Source organism: Canis lupus, chromosome 16, assembly GCF_011100685.1.
Source record: "Canis lupus familiaris isolate Mischka breed German Shepherd chromosome 16, alternate assembly UU_Cfam_GSD_1.0, whole genome shotgun sequence".
Classification (NCBI taxonomy): Eukaryota; Metazoa; Chordata; class Mammalia; order Carnivora; family Canidae; genus Canis; species Canis lupus.
The window spans coordinates 1,104,678-1,112,204 of NC_049237.1; the positions used below are offsets into that span (position 1 = coordinate 1,104,678).

The window sequence follows — 7,527 nt, forward strand, 5'->3', positions numbered from 1 at the left end:
GTGACTTTGTAGATAGTGTGTGTGAATTATTTCCCGGGATTCTTTTCTTCTTTTCTTTTTTTTTTTTTTTTAAAGCCAAACCTGAGGTAATTCCATGCTTAGAGACAGTATAGGTCTTTGCCGTGAGCTTTCTGCCTTGGTGAGTTGAGTTTCCGCTGTCTGCAGCCCTTCTTTCCTGTTCTCTTTGTGCGTGGCTCCCAGTCAGCTTGACGCCCTTCCCTGATGATCCTTCGGGATTGAGGAGGCAGGATCTCTCAGCAGGAACCGCCACCACTCTCACCATCCCATCGTCACTGTCCCTGAATTTAGGACAGATGAATTTAGGCCAGGTGGCGTGTGTCTGCTGTCATGCTCCTCTTTTTATGGAAATGAACGCAAAGAAGGAAAGACTGGATGTTCTGTCCCAGGCTCAGTGACGCCTTGACTTTAGAAAGGCTTTGCGGTTAACAGGGGATTCTGTGGTGTTCCAGTGCCTTTTACCACTCACTCTGGAGCACAGTACAGGAGGAGCAAGGAGGAGGCCTTCGTTCTGGTAAGTGACAGAAAAGCGGCGGTGGGGTAGGATGTGATGAGGGCGAAATGGCATCGGGTGCTACCTAAGGAGCTTTCGTCAGCTTTCGGGGACAGGAAGGACTAGCTGAGCCAGGGATCAGGAATCGACAGCTGTAAACCATCTGGACCTAACTGCTGTCTTTCAAAATTCTTCACGTGCCCTAGGAGTGTGTGGAGGTCATGGTCTGAGTCGGAAGGTGGTGGCAGATGGACATGTAAGCGCACACGTGTTTTCATTCTGCCTCTTGAATGTGGGAGTTGGTGTCTTTCTGCAGTTTGGGATCCTTGGCTGTTCTCTCTCTGGACGTTGCTTCTGTCTCTGTCCCTCTTTTCCTGGGACCTCAAGTAAAGTATCATGGGCCTTTTGCTGTGGACCGTGTGTCTTCTGTTCTTTTCATTGCTTCTTCTGCCTACTCTCCAGTTTTGGTATTGTCTGTGTGCTCTGTCTCAGAACCCACGAATCTTGTCCTTTCCTATGCCATCCGAGTTTTCTGTTAAGCCATCAATGAATGTTTGATGAAAGATAGTTTATTTTATCAATCTAGAATATCCATGTGATTTCTTCATATGCATTACACTCTCCTCATTCAGTTCTCCATCTGTTGCATCCACTTCTGTCCATCTTGTTACCTGTTTTTCTTACCAAGATGATCTTACTTACTTCACAGTCTTTGCTTATTTTTATTCTGAATTATTGGTTGCATTTTCCTTCCCGTGTACGTTTCTGGTAACTCTTTGGATGTGTGCCTAACACGGTGAATGAACGAAAATCAAGGGCCAGATGGTTTATTTGGTTGGTCGATAGTCCCTTCTTCTCTTTGGTGCATCGAGCTGGCCTTCGGTGCCCCTGTAATTTGTCCCTGTTTTTCCCCTGTGGACACTCTGTGTTTTGATTGAGACCCACTAGTCAGAAGCGGGCTCTTTGTCCTCAGCACTGGAAGGCCTCACAAGCACTACGCTAGTCCTTTCAGGGATTTGGAGTGTCATACTTAGTCTTCTGCCCCATGCAGCTCAGTCGTCTGGCAGCACCCCGGTGGGTGGGTCTGTGTTTGTGGGAGACCCGTTCTCGCTAGCAGAGGCTCATCCCGTAGGTACTGTGAGGCCACGGTAACCTTCGCTCGGTCCCGTCCCCTTCACCTCCCACCTTGCCAAAGCACAGGTCCTGTGGGAACGTCAGCCTTGCATCTGGGCCTCCTTGAGTTTCCAGTGTGTCACTGTATGGTGGTGGTGTCCTCTTATCCCAGTGGAGCTGATGTCCTGAGCTGGAATCGGCAAGTGGCCTGGGGACAAAATGGTGCCCCATCATCAGCCTCCCCAGTGAAGGGCTCTCTGTCCTCTGCACGGATCCTTTACCTAGCTCTGGTCATCTGACAGCTTCCTGACTATCGCCAGGAGCACGTCTGTGCGTAACCAGCCTTTTCTGGTTGTTGGGATGGAGGCTTCGGCTTGCACCATGTATGTATGTATGTATCTTCTCAGGAAGCGGAAGTCCCTGATTTAATAAAAAGCTTAGAAATTGTGATGTGTTAATACCTTAAAGATGGTGGTGAGCAAGTTCTTGGTAACTGATGGTGCACATAGCGAGTGCCCCATTACTGCTTTTTAAATTGGATGCAGAGTTCTTTGTTCACTGTACACAAGAATGTGTGATTTTTTTTCATTCTTTTTTTTAGATTGTATTCAAATTCAAGTTAGTTAACATATAGTGTAGTATGAGATTCAGGGGTAGAATGGAGTGATTGATCGGTTGCATATAACACGTAGTGCTCATCACTTCACATGCCCTCCTTAATGCCCATCCCCCAGGTACCCCATCCACCACCCACCTCCCCTCCAGTGACTCTCACTCTGTTTCCTACGATTAAGAGTCTCTTATAGTTTGCCTCCCGCTCTGTTTTTATCTCATTGTATTTTTCCTTCTCTTCCCCATGCCCATCAGTTTCGTTTCTTAAATTCCACATATGAGTGACCCAGAGGGCTGACACACCCAGCCAGAGAAGCAGGGCGCCCGGGGCGCAGGGCAGCCCTGAGCCAGCAGGTTTCCCGGGACTTTACAGCAGCTGCTGTGGGAGGCTGAGGTGGGGGGCGCGTGGAGGCAGGAGGCGGGGCCGAGTCCTGGCACCTTCCCCACCAGAGGCCGTCTCCCTACATGCAACAGCGGGCTGCCCCCAAACCCTACACGCAACATGTTCGCCAGATGCCCAACCACCTGGGGGTTGAAATGGCAGGGGTCCGGAGCACCTTGGGTGAAGGAGGACCCAAGAGCTGTGTGGGGCCCCGCCTGGCCCCTCTCACACAGCACTGTGGCTGCTTCTGCAGCAGAGCTCCTCTTCACTGGGGACCCGCCGGCCTGGGGTCTCCTGTCCCGGGCCCCCCAGACCACTGGACAGCTGACAGGTGGCCCCCGGGGCTCCTACGCCTTTGAGCTCGAGCACGAGCTCCTGTTGGCAGCCCCTCCGTGGCACCTGCCAACCCAGACCCTCTGCGGGCCAGGCACATGGTGGAGGGCTCCTAGGCCCCTGCTGCAGGCTGCCAGGAGACCCCACCCAGGCCACGCGATGGCCCCGACCTGGGCAGTTTCCCAACCACCTACCTTGCAGGAGAGCCTGCCCCAGACCGCCAGCCGCCCCACCGCTATACCCACACCAGGACCCCTCCTCGGAGAGAAGAACCTGGGCTGTTGGGGATCGGTCGGCAAAAGACGCCAGGGGCCTACCCCCTGACCTGCAGAGCGTCTGCCGGTACCAAGCCTGTGCCACATGGATGGCAGAGGCAGGGAGGCCCCACTGGAGCAGCATGGGGGGGGGGAGGTCCAACACCAGCTTCAGGGTCATGCCTTCCTCTGTCGCCCTCACACCATGTTTGCATCAAAACGTCCCCGAGTGCATCCGGCTCTGGCTAAACAGCGTGGGAAGCAGCATGACGGAGAAGGCGGGAGGCCCGGCCTGGTTTCGTCCTCCATGCTAGCCAGACAGGAGACCACCCAGCCGGGACAGCCCCGCCAGGCTGCTGTACCTGCCGACCTGGTAGGGTGACACTCACCACGTGCCTCCCAGCATGGGCTCCAGTGTCCATGGGCCTGGTCCCCTCAGGGCAAGGGGAACACACAAGGCCATACCCAGGTCCGGGCTCAGCGGCAGAGGGCAGGCCAGGGCAGCTGTCGGGCTGCACACAAGCCGACCTCTGGAGGCCATCCAGCCCTCAAGAATCACATCCAGGAAAGGAACTAGGCGGGGGAAGGGGAGGTGTGCGGGGGGTGGGGGTGATGGGGTGCCGGGCACTGATGGGGGCACTTGATGGGGTGAGCACTGGGTCTTATTCTATACGTTGGCAAATTGAACACCGATAAAAAGTCAATTACAAAGGAAAAAAAAAAGGAACTGACACGTTTCCTAACTGATGGGAATGCTAAATCCCAGTTAGATATTAGCAAAAATTAAAGATATAACATTTTTCCATTGATGTTCCATGAAAATAAAAAAAGGAATCACACCCAGGGAGAGCACCAGGGGCTTGAGCAGACGGCTGAGCAGGGAGCAGAGCCTGAAATGACGGTGTTACCCCCCACACCCACCGAGGCTGGCACAGGTGCCAGCGGGAGGCCCACGGGAGCGCCGCCTGCCTGTGGGGCAGACCCGGGTGGCTGTGGGTCTGTCCTCAGGTGGGCAGTCCCGGGCTCACTCCTCTCCACGCCGCAACTGCCGCCTCCCAGACATTCCTTTCTACGTAGAACATGGATACTATTCTCCCTCCCACACGTTTTGGGGCAAACTGTTGAAAGATGGGGCCTCTCCTCCCTGGCAGATAATCTCTGGTCCTGGGCACTTGTGCGCTAATGCCACCACGCATCCTCCATTGACTCGAGAAGCGTCGCCAGACCCTGCCCAGAAGCACGGTCCCCGGGACTGGAGTGCGACCGACGTGCTGTGCCCGGGAGGGTGCAGGCAGATGGGTGAGCCCAGCACCGCAGGGCGAGACTCGCTCCACGGGGTGCCGGCGGGGGGGGGGTGTCCTCTGGCTGAAGCTTCGGGATCCTGTGCTCACTTCAGCTTTTCAGAACCTGCTGCAGACCCATGTCAGCTCTGCAACGAAAATCCTTTTTTCTTGAAAGCTCATCAGATTTCTGAAAACCACAGGTTAGAGCAGGCACAGTTCAGAAGACACTGAGGAACCCCTACGGTGGCATCTGCTTTGTCCGTGAGCCAGGGACCTCGTGGCTGGAGTTCCGGAAACGCACACACGCAGAGAAGAGTCTCGGAAGCAAGTGACACACACGGACGCCGAAGTGCTTAAATACAGATTTATTGCAAACCGACACTGGAGAGGGGGCTTCGCGGGCGGGCACCCTGGTCTCCGCGGACCTCGGCTGACTGAGCCCAGTGGCCAATCTGCGGCGGCCGGTCTGGAGAGACAAAACACGCAGGCTGCACCGGCTCCAGGGCCCAGGCCGGCAGCAATGGGCAGAGGACACCCACGAGGACGGCCCGCCATCGGCCGCATGGCCCCGTGCCCCAGCCCGCCACTCTGACCCTGGTGAGCCGCTGCCACGGCAGGCGGGGTGGGCCGAAACGCAACACTGAAAACGACGTCAGATAGAGAAGACGACGGACCATGGAGTCCATGGCTCCCCAGTCTCCCGAGTAGCTGGCGTACGGTGCACGTCCCACGTCGTCACACCAGAGACCCCGACGAGACCATCGAGGCCGGTTCTCACGCACGTGCGTGCCATAAGAACCCTGGGACATGGGACAGGTGTGCAAATCCTGGGGACCCTGAGGATGGGCCTCAGCAGCTCCAGCAACAGGCTGCGGCCCAACTATGGGGGCAGAGCTCTGCGCCCCCTTGGCGACGCTCCTCCCAGCCATCTGGTGTCTGCACCTCCTTCGAAGGCACGAGAGCCACCCGATGCTTCCCAGGGGCTGCTTCGGACATACTCAGGAATCCCCACGCGTTTCTGGCCACCGGGAGCCACAAACCTGCCCCCACACGACGGACGAGTCAGCTCCCGCCTACTCAAGCCGTTTGAAGGGGGCCGTTTCTGGAGGAACCATCGCCTAGAAAGGAGTCCTCCGCAGCCCCCAGGACAGCCCCGGAGGGAAGGTCCCAGGAAACCTGCCAGCTGACAGCCCCACAGAGCAGCGGGCACGCGGCCTGCGGGCCTGGGGTAGCTCAGGCCCCACGGGCAGAGCAGAGGCAGGAGCAAAGACCGCGGCTGTGTCTCCCGAGGACACCCGGTGGGCTCCCCGAAAGGACCAGGCCCCACAGAGGATGTGGGAGGACAGTTCCTGCTGCGTCTGTGGCCTACTCGGGAAGGTGTCCCCACATCCGGCAGCGCCGACCAAGAGCCCCAGTCTGGTCTCCCCGACGGGGCTGAGCAGCCGGCGGACGCACACACACCAAGAGAGCGCAAGCAGGAGTGTGCAAGAGAGATGAAGGCGAGGGCCCCCCGCGCCCCCCTCGGCAGCAGCCGGCCCATTACCCGCTCCCCGGGCCCAGCACGAGCAAAGGAAGCAGAGCCCACGCAGCAGCAGCAGGAGGAGAGCGGGTGGCCGGCGTCTCGCTCGCCCCACGCTGCTCCCGACAGGGTGGAGACGCAGGGCCGGGCGCCGCGGGTTCACCCTTCTTTTTAAAACGATTTTTTTTATTGGAGTTCGGTTTGCCGTCATGTAGCATGACACCCAGTGCTCATCCCACCAAGTGCCCCCCTCAGTTCCAATCACCCAGTCACCCCAACCCCCCACCCACTTCCCCTTCCACTACCCCTTGTTCTTTTCCCAGAGTCACGTGTCTCTCATGTTTTGTCACCCTCACCGATATTTTCACTCATTTTCCCTCCTTTCCCTTTATTCCCTGTCACTAATTTTTATATTCCCCAAAAGAATGAGACCATATAATGTTTGACCTTCTCACATTGACTTATTTCACTCAACGTAATACCCTCCAGGTCCCTCCACGTCGAAGCAAATAGGGGGTATTTGTCATTTCTCTTGGCTGAGGAATACTCCATTACATAGGTAGAACACATCTTTATGCATTCGTCTGTCCATGGGCACCGAGGCTCCTTCCACAGTGTGGCTATTGTGGACATTGCCGCTAGAAACATCGGGGTGCAGGGGTCCCGGCGTTTCACTGCATCCGTATCTTTGGGGTAAATCCCCAGCAGTGGGATTGCTGGCTCGCCCGCAGCTCTATTTTGAACTCTTTGAGGAAGCTCCACACAGTTTTCCAGAGTGGCTGCCCCAGTTCACATTCCCACCAACAGTGCAGGAGGGTCCCCCTTTCTCCACATCGTCTCCAACATTTGTTGTTTCCTGTCTTCTTAACGTTCACCATTCTCACTGGTGTGAGGTGGTATCTCATTGTGGTTTTGCGTTGTGTTTCCCTGATGGCCAGTGATGCGGAGCATTGTCTCATGTGCTAGGTGGCCACGTCTGTGTCTTCCTCTGTGACATTTCTGTTCATGTCTTTTGCCCATTTCATGATTGGATTGTTGGTTTCTTTGCTGTAGAGTTGAATGAGTTCTCTAGAGATCTTGGACACTGGCCCTTTATCTGACGGGTCATTTACAAATATGTTCTCCCATTCTGTGGGTTGTCTTTTAGTTTTGTTGAGCGTTTCTTTTGCTGTCCGGAATTCCTCATCTTGATGAAGTCCCAGTGATTCATTTTTGCTTTTGTTTCTCTGCCTTCACGGATGTATCTTGCAAGAAGTTGCTGTGGCCAAGTTCAAGAAGGGTGTTGCCTGTGTTCTCCTCTAGGATTTTGATGGCTTCTTGTCTCACATTTAGATCTTTCATCCATTTTGAGTTTCTCTTTGTGTGCGGTGGTGTGAGAGAATGGTCCAGTTTCATTCCTCTGCGTGTGGCTGTCCAACGTGCCCAGCAGCCTTTAGTGAAGAGACTGTCTTTGTTCCAGTGGATGGTGTTTCTTGCTTTCTCGAATATTAGTTGACCATAGAGTTGAGGGTCCACTTCTA

At 55.4% G+C, this 7,527-nt stretch overlaps 1 non-coding gene across 1 annotated transcript; it reads left to right on the forward strand.

Annotated features, from left to right (window-relative positions):
- Positions 1-1,783: 1,783 nt before the first annotated feature.
- On the forward strand, positions 1,784-1,896 carry MIR8794-2 (microRNA mir-8794-2). Its single transcript, NR_128795.1, has one exon. It is a non-coding gene; the product is annotated as a microRNA mir-8794-2 (primary transcript).
- Positions 1,897-7,527: the final 5,631 nt, after the last annotated feature.